The 15647-nt window shown below is 43.5% G+C and overlaps 1 protein-coding gene and 3 long non-coding RNA genes across 5 annotated transcripts in view; 3 read left to right on the top strand and 1 right to left on the bottom strand.

Annotated features, from left to right (window-relative positions):
• The window catches only part of GRM8 (glutamate metabotropic receptor 8), a 1898542-nt gene that overhangs the window by 551409 nt on the left and 1331486 nt on the right, over nucleotides 1–15647 (top strand). The gene's annotated exons all lie outside the window — the stretch shown is intronic.
• On the bottom strand, nucleotides 4830–5381 carry LOC144821968 (uncharacterized). The gene is made up of 3 exons (XR_013608506.1): nucleotides 5310–5381; nucleotides 5176–5202; nucleotides 4830–4991 (listed from the first exon to the last, which is right to left on the bottom strand). It is a non-coding gene; the product is annotated as an uncharacterized LOC144821968 (long non-coding RNA).
• On the top strand, nucleotides 10678–11229 carry LOC144821962 (uncharacterized). The gene is made up of 3 exons (XR_013608501.1): nucleotides 10678–10749; nucleotides 10857–10883; nucleotides 11068–11229. It is a non-coding gene; the product is annotated as an uncharacterized LOC144821962 (long non-coding RNA).
• LOC144821956 (uncharacterized) lies at nucleotides 15059–15610 on the top strand. The gene is made up of 3 exons (XR_013608500.1): nucleotides 15059–15130; nucleotides 15238–15264; nucleotides 15449–15610. It is a non-coding gene; the product is annotated as an uncharacterized LOC144821956 (long non-coding RNA).

Genomic DNA, 15647 nt, shown 5'->3' with positions numbered 1-15647 from the left:
AGGTGCGGTGCTATGACGGAGTCTGCTTTGTTGAAGATGTGGTGAGGACATGGGTCTGTGGGGGATCCTGAGTGGATGGAATTCATCAGGCGGATTGTGTCCTCAATGGAGATTGGGTTCCAGTCGTTAAGGATGTTCACGGGGGGAGAATGTTCAGCAAATGGTAGGGTGGGTTGGTTTCCGGGTTGGTTGTCGAAGCTGTTGTGGATGTCTGCAATCTTGTTGTGGAAGAATGAGGCTAGGGAGTCGCAGAGGGCTTGAGAGGGGGTGATGTCGTTGGAGTTGGCTGAGGGATTGGAAAATTCCTTGACGATGTTGAAAAGTTCCTTGCTGTTGTGGGCGTTGTTGTCAAGTCGATCCTTGAATGCTGTTTTCTTGGCCTTTCGGATTAGTTGGTGGTGAGTGCGGGTGGCGTTTTTGAAGGCGTCCTTGGTGCTGGTGGTTGGGTCTTTTTTCCAGGCCTTTCCAAGGGAGCGGCAGAGTTTCTTGGACTTCTTAAGATCATCGTTGAACCATGAGGCCTTTTTGCTGCCGGGTTTGCTTTGACGTTTCTTCAGTGGTGCTAAGGTGTCGGCGGTGTTGGATAACCATAGGGTCAGGTTGGTGGCGGCTTCGTTTACGTTAGAAGAGTGGGCTGGGGTGTTAAGAAGGAGCGATGCGGAGATCTGGTCCGTGGTGATTTTGTTCCAGTTTCTTTGCAGAGTTGGTTGGAGGTGGTTGGTGGGTTTTGGCTTGTTGTAGGTGAAGTGAACGCAGCTGTGGTCGGTCCAGAGGAGATCCGTAGTGTGGCTGAAGGAGACATGATTGCTGGAGGTGAAGATGGGGTCGAGTGTGTGACCTGCGATGTGGGTGGGGGAAGTGACCAGTTGTTTAAGTCCGAGGTTGGCGAGGTTGTCCAGGAGGGTGGTGGTGTTGCGGTCGTTGATTTTTTCAAGGTGAAAGTTGAGGTCTCCCAGAAGGATGTAGTCTTTGGAGGGGAGCGCGTGAGGAGTGATGAAGTCCGTGATGTCTTCACTGAATTTTGCGCGGGGTCCTGGTGGTCTGTAGAGGAGGGTGCCTCTGAGTGTGGTCTTGGGGTCAATGTGGATCTGGAAGTGAAGGTGTTCGGAGTTGGCGAGGTTGGCGTCAGAGCTGGTTGAGATGCGGATTGATTTCTTATGGACAATAGCGATTCCTCCTCCTGTGTGGCTGGTACGGTCTTTGCGAGTGATCTTATAGTCTCCAGGGATGGCAATGGTGATGTCCGGTGCGGAGGAAGCATTCATCCATGTTTCCGTTAGGAAGGCGACGTCTGGAGAGATGGTGTCTAGTAGATTCCATAGGTCAATGGCGTGCCTGTGGACCGATCGGGTGTTGAGAAGGATGCACTGTAGGTGGTTGGGGTCGGGAGTCTGTGTTGTGGTCGTAGCGGAGATGTTGTTGGTGCCGATGAATTTGCAGGAGTAGCAAGAGAAAGGCCCATGGGTGTGTCCAGGGGCGGCGTTGACGCAGTTGGGGGCGCGACCGGGGTTAAGGGCTAGGAGGGAGGCGGCATCGTAGGTAATGCGGGAGGGCTGGGCAGCTTGAGGGGCAGGGGGTCTGGCGCTGGGCGCGGTCCAGGCGCGGACGGGCGTAGACGGGCTTACCTTTGGCGCACCTTCGGCGCGGGTTGGGCGCGGACGCTGCGCGTGAACGCTGCGCGTGAACGCTGCGCGCGGGAACTACTGTCATATGTGGAGAGTGGAGGGGGAGGGGCGAGGGCGGCTCAGCTGGGAGGCGGGGCGGGCTCCAGGGATCACAACAACAACAAAATGGAGGCGGAGGGGGGAGCACAGCGTCGCGCTAGTCAAAACGCGCACAAACAGTGAAAGCGGCACATATAATTAATTAAATTGCAAAAAGAACAACTCGGCAAGCAGGCACACAGCAGGCAAATGGAATTAGGCAGATTTCAAGGGCAAAAGCAGCACAACGATACCGAGTGTCACGAGGGGACACTGGGGAGCGACCACTCAGCCTGAGGGACAGGAGCGAGTCACGGCGCTCTCAGGTTCTGTAGCGCTGATCTGGTCAGTGGGAGGGCGGCTCAGCTGGGAGGCGGGGCGGGCTCCAGGGATCACAACAACAACAAAATGGAGGCGGAGGGGGGAGCACAGCGTCGCGCTAGTCAAAACGCGCACAAACAGTGAAAGCGGCACATATAATTAATTAAATTGCAAAAAGAACAACTCGGCAAGCAGGCACACAGCAGGCAAATGGAATTAGGCAGATTTCAAGGGCAAAAGCAGCACAACGATACCGAGTGTCACGAGGGGACACTGGGGAGCGACCACTCAGCCTGAGGGACAGGAGCGAGTCACGGCGCTCTCAGGTTCTGTAGCGCTGATCTGGTCAGTGGGAGGGCGGCTCAGCTGGGAGGCGGGGCGGGCTCCAGGGATCACAACAACAACAAAATGGAGGCGGAGGGGGGAGCACAGCGTCGCGCTAGTCAAAACGCGCACAAACAGTGAAAGCGGCACATATAATTAATTAAATTGCAAAAAGAACAACTCGGCAAGCAGGCACACAGCAGGCAAATGGAATTAGGCAGATTTCAAGGGCAAAAGCAGCACAACGATACCGAGTGTCACGAGGGGACACTGGGGAGCGACCACTCAGCCTGAGGGACAGGAGCGAGTCACGGCGCTCTCAGGTTCTGTAGCGCTGATCTGGTCAGTGGGAGGGCGGCTCAGCTGGGAGGCGGGGCGGGCTCCAGGGATCACAACAACAACAAAATGGAGGCGGAGGGGGGAGCACAGCGTCGCGCTAGTCAAAACGCGCACAAACAGTGAAAGCGGCACATATAATTAATTAAATTGCAAAAAGAACAACTCGGCAAGCAGGCACACAGCAGGCAAATGGAATTAGGCAGATTTCAAGGGCAAAAGCAGCACAACGATACCGAGTGTCACGAGGGGACACTGGGGAGCGACCACTCAGCCTGAGGGACAGGAGCGAGTATAGTAATGCCATATGGGATAGAATGAGGCACTACTATGGTCACGGCCCCACCTCCAAGGGTTGCAACCTCTTAATTGGACAATGCACACAATGAGCATTCAGTCAGCGTGTCGCACTAGAGAGATGCATCATGATCAACAAAGTGACCACGCTGGATCTCGCAACTGGTGAATCTGCTTATGCATGTTGAGGCTCCATGATTCAGGGGCCACATGCCTTAGATGTGGGCAAGACTTCTGGGGCTCTGCACAAGGCAATCCGGTCTCTGGGCACAGTTATTATTTCCACGCTCACGCCGAGCCACCATTTGAGATCCAGCAGATGATGTGGGCACCTAAGAAGACACCGCTCTCCAGGTGTGACAAGTAGATGGTATGGGTCCCTTGTAGGAGATCTTTGACCTCTAAAAGTACAGGGGGCAAGCCAACAAGTCATTGGAGAGCACACTTCAGGGTGCCACACAGCAGCAGGTAGTCAGCAAGGGCTAGCCACCATTCAGGAAGGGCTCACAGTCCCTTTCAATGGCAATATTGTGCAGATTTCTCGTGTGCACCATGCAGCTCCAGCTTCTCCGCTATAACGTCCCCACAAGTGTATTTCTTCCCTGCTGAACTATGGCAACAGTAGTTATACTGTAGTCTGCAGTTGAATTGGGGGTGGTTCAGTGGGTCTCCCTTTCAACTATAGATGTCTCCCTTAAATTCCAGTCCTTTCTGCCATGGGGCCATGGAATGCAGATATTAATCTTTATCTGGCTCCCTGAGGTAAAGTGTCAAAACCTCTTCCTCCAATCTACCCAGCCAGGCCCACGAATGACAGAGGTCTGTCTTCCTAGTCGCATGCACAATGTTTTATAGCTGTATGCTCAGATATGCTTCCCCCACCTCCTGTGTGAACTGGAGGCAAGCTAAAAGGCACAGAAAGAGTTTTAGAGTGAGAATTCCCACTTTCTAGAGGTGACATTTCTAAGCTAGTGCTGACAACACCACTTTTACCACAGGAAAGGGTTTGTGATTGTGAATTCAAATGATAGGAAATATAATACGTTTGTTTCACTGCAATACACTAATGCTGCTTGAAGTAATTTTAAGCATTTCCCCATGTTAGCCTATGGGAAGAGCAACTCTCATAGGTAGTGAAAGCACCCATGGGTATTCCTCACTACCTGGTCAGGGAACACACATGTACTTGCCCAGCCATTCACCTACCACTCTCTTCACCCCTTAAGATGTGCCCTATGGATGCTCTAGTGATAGTGAAAGGTCCTCTTAGGATGGCTAGTGATTTAGAAAGGCCATCCAGAGCATAAGCACAATTGCGCACATACAGACCTTCAATGGCAGGCTGGACACATGTTTAGAAACACAATACGTGCAAGTTCGTACACCGACCTGCAATAGCAGACTGGAAACATGTTTAAGCACATCATTGGTGCAAGTGCGCAGACTGACCTTCAACGGTGGGCTGGACACATGTTTAAAAACATAATAGGTGCAAGCGCACACACCGGCCTGCAACAGCAGCCTTGTGACATGGTTTACACCACCACAGGTGTCAGTGCGCAGACACCGACCTGCAATGGCAGGCCTGACACATGTTTAAAACCACAATTAAGGATTGGGCGGATGCACAGCTTTTTTTAAATGTGATAAAAGTTCCTTTTAAATTGCACGGTTACTGGTTAGTTTTTGTAGGTGCTCCACAAGGTGGCGCCAGGAGTCCAATGGCGTCGAATGAGTAAACGCTATAATGTGAACCTAGAGGATCTCTAGGGTCATCCCTTTGTTGGGCACACTGTGAGATTATCTTTCTAGAAAGAAAAGATTTCCATTCTGTTGGTTTGTTATTTGTCAACAAAAGCTTTTTTAATTGGTTATTTTCATGTTTAGTTATTTTTTCTTCATCTTTTCACCACTTGACATATTCGAAATACAGGCAATGTCATTCAACAATATGATATCCAATGCATTTCGGGCATTATGAGGTCATGCCCTTCATCAGGGAAATGGACACTGTGAAAACGAAAATGAGGTAACATTTACTACATTCAAAAAACATAAGCGAGTTACATCTCCATTATAAAGGTGCAACGCAAAATAGTGCAGACAAGTCAAACATGCAGTGTAATCACGTGAAGTTGGTGTACGGGCAAGGGGTTTTATATGCGTGCAGGGGTAAAAAAACACGGTTACTTACATGCCTTTCTTCATGTAAGTGTCGAATCTAAAAGAATAGGGAGGGTGCTTGTTAGGTTATGGCCTGAAGATAAAACAATTGCGGAGCGTGTTCTCGCGAGTCAGAGAGACCGCGTCTTTCTCATCAAAACTAACCTGGTGCAAGGGTACATCCAGTTTACTGTTCGTTGTTCGTCTCGCCGTAGCGGTTCAACATAGCGACGGCTGCCAATGGGTCAGTCCGCGCTTTCCTTATTTTGAAAAACAAGGCGGTCATGTGGGGTATCACGTGTTACTGGCCAGTGAAAAAAGACTATCGCGTATAGCTCTCAGGTCGGGCACTTGTGTGTCCAATTTTGTGCCAATCGAGTTTGGCATTCACCGGGGAAAAAACGTAGCCGTGATGTTTATAATGCATAGTCAAAAAGAATAATAAAACTGTTGAAAAATATAAAGAATAAAAAACTATCGAATAAACGTTCATAGGAGCCCCGAACTTATGGAGTCCTGGTTCCAAGGTCAACATATTAAGTGTTTGTGCTAAAGGGGATGGCTGGGATTGGTGATATCGAAAGGGATATGTGTGTACATGTGTCAGATGTAATGGAACTTACAACAGTATACACAAGCAGCAATCTGCAGAGCAAAAGTTTTAAAGATAACACGCAAATTCGATTCGTTCATTAAGGCCCATTGGTTTCTGGGTAAACAATTTATAAATCCAGTAATTCTCTCTTCTGAGTAGAAATTTTGTATTGTCTCTGCCTTCTATTTTTTGGACAATCTCAAGAATGGTGTATTTGATTTGGGAAGCATTGTGTTGCGCTTCTACAAAATGTGCTGATAGCGCTGATTTGGTGTTCTTCAAACGGATGTTAGATTTGTGCTCAATTAAGCGTGTCTTGATCCGTCGCTCCGTTTTGCCCACGTACATTTTCCCACATGGGCATCTAATTCCATATATCAGGTTAGACGATTCACAGGTACCATTTACTTTCAATTTGATGGGGTAACCCTGTGTGGGATGACATATTTCGTTGCCTCTGATAATGCTGTTACAACTACCACAATTATAACAAGGTTTAGTTCCAGAGTATGTGGTGATGTTCGGAAGTTTATTCCGGAGGATTTCCCCCAAATTCTTAGCTCTAGTAAATGCAAAGATAGGTGTGGAGCTGAAAGATTGTTTAAAGTCCGGTTCCATGTTCAGGATCGACCAGTGTTTCAGTATGGATTGTTTGTATTTTTTACTAGCGGTCGAATATTTAGAGACAGCTACAATCCGTGTTTGCTCAGATTTTTCTTTCGAAGTTAGAAGTTTGGATCTGTCCATATTCTCAATTCTGTTTCTACTTTCTTCCACTAGAGTTGGTGGGTATCCTCTCGAGGTGAATTTTTTGGTCATTTGTTCAAGTCTGATTTTCAGTGTTTGTTCGTCCGAACTGATTCGTTTGACCCTGGCCATTTGTGAGAATGGTAAGTTCTTGATTAGGTTTGGCTCATGGAAACTTGTGTATAGGAGCATGTTATTTCTATCAGTTGGTTTTGTGTATAGATCTGTTTTGAATCCTTCCGGGGAAATTGTGATATTGACATCTAGAAAATTAACCTCAGTGTCTGATATGTCCCATGTTAATTGAATCCTTTCATCGATGTCATTGAATGCCTTCAATTGAGTGTTTAGAGCTTCCTTGGTGTTGGTCCAAATGAGAAAGAGGTCATCTATGTACCTTACTATCATTTTGAGATTATCTGTCCATTCTGGTTTAGACAAAATATGTTGTTGTTCATACCATTGCATGAATATATTTGCATATACGGGTGCCGCCGAATTGCCCATTGCCATGCCCGTTAACTGCTGGTACCACGTTTGATCAACTTTGAAGTAGCTATGGTAGAGAATGAATTGCATCAATTCCATGAGAAATGTTTGAAGATCTATGTCAAGATCAGAGTTCAAGAGGGCATTCTCCAAGGCCTCTATGCCCATATCATGAGGTATACTCGTATACAAGCTGCGTACATCAGCTGTACATAAGATTAGTTTGTCCGTTTCATTCACTGGTATTCTTTGCAGTTTGTGTAAAAATTGCGTAGTGTCCTTGATATACGTTTGCATGGATTGTACTGATTTTTGCAGGTATTTATCAATGAGTTGGCCAATGGGTTCATGGAGGCTACCTATAGTAGATACTATTGGTCGCATCGGAGGATCATAGGTGTTTTTGTGAATTTTGGGAACCATCCTTAATGTTGGACTTTTAGGGTTCAATGTTGTTAAGAACTGTTTTGTTCTGTCCGTGATTATGCCTTTTCTGTAAGCTTCATCAATGATGTTTTTGAGTGTTATTGAATATTCCAACGTCGGGTTTTGATTCAGACTTATGTAAGTTTGGGTGTCTGAAATATGTTCCATAACTTTTGAATTGTACATCTCAGTGTTCATAATAACGATGGCTCCCCCTTTATCAGCTTTGGTGAAAATTATGCTGTCGTCGTTAGCCATTCTGTGTAGTGTATCCAAGTCTTTCTGTGTTATATTTCTTTGTTTGGGTTTAGTGTGTTTCAACTTCTGTAGGTCTTGTCGTACTAGATTTTCAAATAAATCTAATGTTTTATGGCTCATAGGAGCTTGAAAAGAGCTTTGAGGTCGTAATCTCGTAGACCACCACCAAGTCGAACCACCCAAGAGAAAACGACCATGGAAGAACCCACCACAAGCAAGCCCAGTGAACCGAATCCTTTTTTAGAACAGGGCCAAGCCCAAAAAGGAGACCCAGGAGAAGTATCAGAAAGGGACAAAGAAAGAGACCCACCGACAACACGAAGCACATCGGCCAACATCAAGGAGAAAGAGAAAACGAAGAAAAAGAATCAACCTCAGAGCAACTAGTGATTAACATCAGTGGTAAAAATTTCAATCCACACGAGTTACAAATACTACAAAGGGGGATGTCCTTTGTTCCCACCACCAGCACAGATAACCTGGAATTAGAGGTGAGCTTATTCAAATTCATGAGGAAACTCAGGTTGAGACACTTTTTCGACAATGTAGTACCTGAACGACCACATACTGAACAAGACCAACTATTAGGCTTACGACCTCAAAGCTCTTTTCAAGCTCCTATGAGCCATAAAACATTAGATTTATTTGAAAATCTAGTACGACAAGACCTACAGAAGTTGAAACACACTAAACCCAAACAAAGAAATATAACACAGAAAGACTTGGATACACTACACAGAATGGCTAACGACGACAGCATAATTTTCACCAAAGCTGATAAAGGGGGAGCCATCGTTATTATGAACACTGAGATGTACAATTCAAAAGTTATGGAACATATTTCAGACACCCAAACTTACATAAGTCTGAATCAAAACCCGACGTTGGAATATTCAATAACACTCAAAAACATCATTGATGAAGCTTACAGAAAAGGCATAATCACGGACAGAACAAAACAGTTCTTAACAACATTGAACCCTAAAAGTCCAACATTAAGGATGGTTCCCAAAATTCACAAAAACACCTATGATCCTCCGATGCGACCAATAGTATCTACTATAGGTAGCCTCCATGAACCCATTGGCCAACTCATTGATAAATACCTGCAAAAATCAGTACAATCCATGCAAACGTATATCAAGGACACTACGCAATTTTTACACAAACTGCAAAGAATACCAGTGAATGAAACGGACAAACTAATCTTATGTACAGCTGATGTACGCAGCTTGTATACGAGTATACCTCATGATATGGGCATAGAGGCCTTGGAGAATGCCCTCTTGAACTCTGATCTTGACATAGATCTTCAAACATTTCTCATGGAATTGATGCAATTCATTCTCTACCATAGCTACTTCAAAGTTGATCAAACGTGGTACCAGCAGTTAACGGGCATGGCAATGGGCAATTCGGCGGCACCCGTATATGCAAATATATTCATGCAATGGTATGAACAACAACATATTTTGTCTAAACCAGAATGGACAGATAATCTCAAAATGATAGTAAGGTACATAGATGACCTCTTTCTCATTTGGACCAACACCAAGGAAGCTCTAAACACTCAATTGAAGGCATTCAATGACATCGATGAAAGGATTCAATTAACATGGGACATATCAGACACTGAGGTTAATTTTCTAGATGTCAATATCACAATTTCCCCGGAAGGATTCAAAACAGATCTATACACAAAACCAACTGATAGAAATAACATGCTCCTATACACAAGTTTCCATGAGCCAAACCTAATCAAGAACTTACCATTCTCACAAATGGCCAGGGTCAAACGAATCAGTTCGGACGAACAAACACTGAAAATCAGACTTGAACAAATGACCAAAAAATTCACCTCGAGAGGATACCCACCAACTCTAGTGGAAGAAAGTAGAAACAGAATTGAGAATATGGACAGATCCAAACTTCTAACTTCGAAAGAAAAATCTGAGCAAACACGGATTGTAGCTGTCTCTAAATATTCGACCGCTAGTAAAAAATACAAACAATCCATACTGAAACACTGGTCGATCCTGAACATGGAACCGGACTTTAAACAATCTTTCAGCTCCACACCTATCTTTGCATTTACTAGAGCTAAGAATTTGGGGGAAATCCTCCGGAATAAACTTCCGAACATCACCACATACTCTGGAACTAAACCTTGTTATAATTGTGGTAGTTGTAACAGCATTATCAGAGGCAACGAAATATGTCATCCCACACAGGGTTACCCCATCAAATTGAAAGTAAATGGTACCTGTGAATCGTCTAACCTGATATATGGAATTAGATGCCCATGTGGGAAAATGTACGTGGGCAAAACGGAGCGACGGATCAAGACACGCTTAATTGAGCACAAATCTAACATCCGTTTGAAGAACACCAAATCAGCGCTATCAGCACATTTTGTAGAAGCGCAACACAATGCTTCCCAAATCAAATACACCATTCTTGAGATTGTCCAAAAAATAGAAGGCAGAGACAATACAAAATTTCTACTCAGAAGAGAGAATTACTGGATTTATAAATTGTTTACCCAGAAACCAATGGGCCTTAATGAACGAATCGAATTTGCGTGTTATCTTTAAAACTTTTGCTCTGCAGATTGCTGCTTGTGTATACTGTTGTAAGTTCCATTACATCTGACACATGTACACACATATCCCTTTCGATATCACCAATCCCAGCCATCCCCTTTAGCACAAACACTTAATATGTTGACCTTGGAACCAGGACTCCATAAGTTCGGGGCTCCTATGAACGTTTATTCGATAGTTTTTTATTCTTTATATTTTTCAACAGTTTTATTATTCTTTTTGACTATGCATTATAAACATCACGGCTACGTTTTTTCCCCGGTAAATGCCAAACTCGATTGGCACAAAATTGGACACACAAGTGCCCGACCTGAGAGCTATACGCGATAGTCTTTTTTCACTGGCCAGTAACACGTGATACCCCACATGACCGCCTTGTTTTTCAAAATAAGGAAAGCGCGGACTGACCCATTGGCAGCCGTCGCTATGTTGAACCGCTACGGCGAGACGAACAACGAACAGTAAACTGGATGTACCCTTGCACCAGGTTAGTTTTGATGAGAAAGACGCGGTCTCTCTGACTCGCGAGAACACGCTCCGCAATTGTTTTATCTTCAGGCCATAACCTAACAAGCACCCTCCCTATTCTTTTAGATTCGACACTTACATGAAGAAAGGCATGTAAGTAACCGTGTTTTTTTACCCCTGCACGCATATAAAACCCCTTGCCCGTACACCAACTTCACGTGATTACACTGCATGTTTGACTTGTCTGCACTATTTTGCGTTGCACCTTTATAATGGAGATGTAACTCGCTTATGTTTTTTGAATGTAGTAAATGTTACCTCATTTTCGTTTTCACAGTGTCCATTTCCCTGATGAAGGGCATGACCTCATAATGCCCGAAATGCATTGGATATCATATTGTTGAATGACATTGCCTGTATTTCGAATATGTCAAGTGGTGAAAAGATGAAGAAAAAATAACTAAACATGAAAATAACCAATTAAAAAAGCTTTTGTTGACAAATAACAAACCAACAGAATGGAAATCTTTTCTTTCTAGAAAGATAATCTCACAGTGTGCCCAACAAAGGGATGACCCTAGAGATCCTCTAGGTTCACATTATAGCGTTTACTCATTCGACGCCATTGGACTCCTGGCGCCACCTTGTGGAGCACCTACAAAAACTAACCAGTAACCGTGCAATTTAAAAGGAACTTTTATCACATTTAAAAAAAGCTGTGCATCCGCCCAATCCTTAATTGTAGTTCATCCATTGAGCGTCCACGGGAAAGGATAGCACGCAATTTCAAATATTACAAAAACACAATAATGAGCAACTACGAGGATATCTCAAAAAGTACAGAGGCCCGCGCCTCCACCTTCGCATTTGAAATCAAAGATGCAGATGAAATCTATTCATTAATCAGGGATGAACTCACACAGGAAACCACGAGCCGATCTAAAGAGCAAAACATTAAACAACTGCTATATCTCTCCAAACGGAGAACCAACCAACAACTACACGCCAGTACTCTCATAAAATATCATCGAAATTCACGCATAGCACGAGGCCTAAGAATTGCTTTAAAACCATCCTTATGCAAACATTCTAAAAAATTCCAGGAACGCTGGTATGAAATTTTAAACAAATGCTCCCTGGACCTGATCCTCCTGATCATACAAGAACTGTCCACAATCTTGGAGGAACTGAGCACTGAGATTGAAGAGACCTCAACAGAACTCTCTAAAATGATGTCGGAAGACGAATTAAAGACGACTTTAGAGGACATCAAAAGTCAAATAGACCGCCACACAAAAGAGATTAACGAAAGAAAAATTCGTAAATTCAAAAGGGATACTTTGGACTACCGCCTAGGGGAAGTTTACACATGGGCAGACATCTATGCACAGAAACGAAGAAACAAGCCGTATAACTCGAATACAGATACATCATCGACGGAGAGTGACACCACTCAAAAATCTCGTAGACCACCACCAAGTCGAACCACCCAAGAGAAAACGACCATGGAAGAACCCACCACAAGCAAGCCCAGTGAACCGAATCCTTTTTTAGAACAGGGCCAAGCCCAAAAAGGAGACCCAGGAGAAGTATCAGAAAGGGACAAAGAAAGAGACCCACCGACAACACGAAGCACATCGGCCAACATCAAGGAGAAAGAGAAAACGAAGAAAAAGAATCAACCTCAGAGCAACTAGTGATTAACATCAGTGGTAAAAATTTCAATCCACACGAGTTACAAATACTACAAAGGGGGATGTCCTTTGTTCCCACCACCAGCACAGATAACCTGGAATTAGAGGTGAGCTTATTCAAATTCATGAGGAAACTCAGGTTGAGACACTTTTTCGACAATGTAGTACCTGAACGACCACATACTGAACAAGACCAACTATTAGGCTTACGACCTCAAAGCTCTTTTCAAGCTCCTATGAGCCATAAAACATTAGATTTATTTGAAAATCTAGTACGATAAGACCTACAGAAGTTGAAACACACTAAACCCAAACAAAGAAATATAACACAGAAAGACTTGGATACACTACACAGAATGGCTAACGACGACAGCATAATTTTCACCAAAGCTGATAAAGGGGGAGCCATCGTTATTATGAACACTGAGATGTACAATTCAAAAGTTATGGAACATATTTCAGACACCCAAACTTACATAAGTCTGAATCAAAACCCGACGTTGGAATATTCAATAACACTCAAAAACATCATTGATGAAGCTTACAGAAAAGGCATAATCACGGACAGAACAAAACAGTTCTTAACAACATTGAACCCTAAAAGTCCAACATTAAGGATGGTTCCCAAAATTCACAAAAACACCTATGATCCTCCGATGCGACCAATAGTATCTACTATAGGTAGCCTCCATGAACCCATTGGCCAACTCATTGATAAATACCTGCAAAAATCAGTACAATCCATGCAAACGTATATCAAGGACACTACGCAATTTTTACACAAACTGCAAAGAATACCAGTGAATGAAACGGACAAACTAATCTTATGTACAGCTGATGTACGCAGCTTGTATACGAGTATACCTCATGATATGGGCATAGAGGCCTTGGAGAATGCCCTCTTGAACTCTGATCTTGACATAGATCTTCAAACATTTCTCATGGAATTGATGCAATTCATTCTCTACCATAGCTACTTCAAAGTTGATCAAACGTGGTACCAGCAGTTAACGGGCATGGCAATGGGCAATTCGGCGGCACCCGTATATGCAAATATATTCATGCAATGGTATGAACAACAACATATTTTGTCTAAACCAGAATGGACAGATAATCTCAAAATGATAGTAAGGTACATAGATGACCTCTTTCTCATTTGGACCAACACCAAGGAAGCTCTAAACACTCAATTGAAGGCATTCAATGACATCGATGAAAGGATTCAATTAACATGGGACATATCAGACACTGAGGTTAATTTTCTAGATGTCAATATCACAATTTCCCCGGAAGGATTCAAAACAGATCTATACACAAAACCAACTGATAGAAATAACATGCTCCTATACACAAGTTTCCATGAGCCAAACCTAATCAAGAACTTACCATTCTCACAAATGGCCAGGGTCAAACGAATCAGTTCGGACGAACAAACACTGAAAATCAGACTTGAACAAATGACCAAAAAATTCACCTCGAGAGGATACCCACCAACTCTAGTGGAAGAAAGTAGAAACAGAATTGAGAATATGGACAGATCCAAACTTCTAACTTCGAAAGAAAAATCTGAGCAAACACGGATTGTAGCTGTCTCTAAATATTCGACCGCTAGTAAAAAATACAAACAATCCATACTGAAACACTGGTCGATCCTGAACATGGAACCGGACTTTAAACAATCTTTCAGCTCCACACCTATCTTTGCATTTACTAGAGCTAAGAATTTGGGGGAAATCCTCCGGAATAAACTTCCGAACATCACCACATACTCTGGAACTAAACCTTGTTATAATTGTGGTAGTTGTAACAGCATTATCAGAGGCAACGAAATATGTCATCCCACACAGGGTTACCCCATCAAATTGAAAGTAAATGGTACCTGTGAATCGTCTAACCTGATATATGGAATTAGATGCCCATGTGGGAAAATGTACGCGGGCAAAACGGAGCGACGGATCAAGACACGCTTAATTGAGCACAAATCTAACATCCGTTTGAAGAACACCAAATCAGCGCTATCAGCACATTTTGTAGAAGCGCAACACAATGCTTCCCAAATCAAATACACCATTCTTGAGATTGTCCAAAAAATAGAAGGCAGAGACAATACAAAATTTCTACTCAGAAGAGAGAATTACTGGATTTATAAATTGTTTACCCAGAAACCAATGGGCCTTAATGAACGAATCGAATTTGCGTGTTATCTTTAAAACTTTTGCTCTGCAGATTGCTGCTTGTGTATACTGTTGTAAGTTCCATTACATCTGACACATGTACACACATATCCCTTTCGATATCACCAATCCCAGCCATCCCCTTTAGCACAAACACTTAATATGTTGACCTTGGAACCAGGACTCCATAAGTTCGGGGCTCCTATGAACGTTTATTCGATAGTTTTTTATTCTTTATATTTTTCAACAGTTTTATTATTCTTTTTGACTATGCATTATAAACATCACGGCTACGTTTTTTCCCCGGTGAATGCCAAACTCGATTGGCACAAAATTGGACACACAAGTGCCCGACCTGAGAGCTATACGCGATAGTCTTTTTTCACTGGCCAGTAACACGTGATACCCCACATGACCGCCTTGTTTTTCAAAATAAGGAAAGCGCGGACTGACCCATTGGCAGCCGTCGCTATGTTGAACCGCTACGGCGAGACGAACAACGAACAGTAAACTGGATGTACCCTTGCACCAGGTTAGTTTTGATGAGAAAGACGCGGTCTCTCTGACTCGCGAGAACACGCTCCGCAATTGTTTTATCTTCAGGCCATAACCTAACAAGCACCCTCCCTATTCTTTTAGATTCGACACTTACATGAAGAAAGGCATGTAAGTAACCGTGTTTTTTTACCCCTGCACGCATATAAAACCCCTTGCCCGTACACCAACTTCACGTGATTACACTGCATGTTTGACTTGTCTGCACTATTTTGCGTTGCACCTTTATAATGGAGATGTAACTCGCTTATGTTTTTTGAATGTAGTAAATGTTACCTCATTTTCGTTTTCACAGTGTCCATTTCCCTGATGAAGGGCATGACCTCATAATGCCCGAAATGCATTGGATATCATATTGTTGAATGACATTGCCTGTATTTCGAATATGTCAAGTGGTGAAAAGATGAAGAAAAAATAACTAAACATGAAAATAACCAATTAAAAAAGCTTTTGTTGACAAATAACAAACCAACAGAATGGAAATCTTTTCTTTC

The sequence above is a fragment of the Lissotriton helveticus genome, chromosome 1_1 (assembly GCF_964261635.1).
Source record: "Lissotriton helveticus chromosome 1_1, aLisHel1.1, whole genome shotgun sequence".
NCBI lineage: Eukaryota > Metazoa > Chordata > Amphibia > Caudata > Salamandridae > Lissotriton > Lissotriton helveticus.
This window is presented reverse-complemented; position numbering and strand designations above follow the sequence as displayed.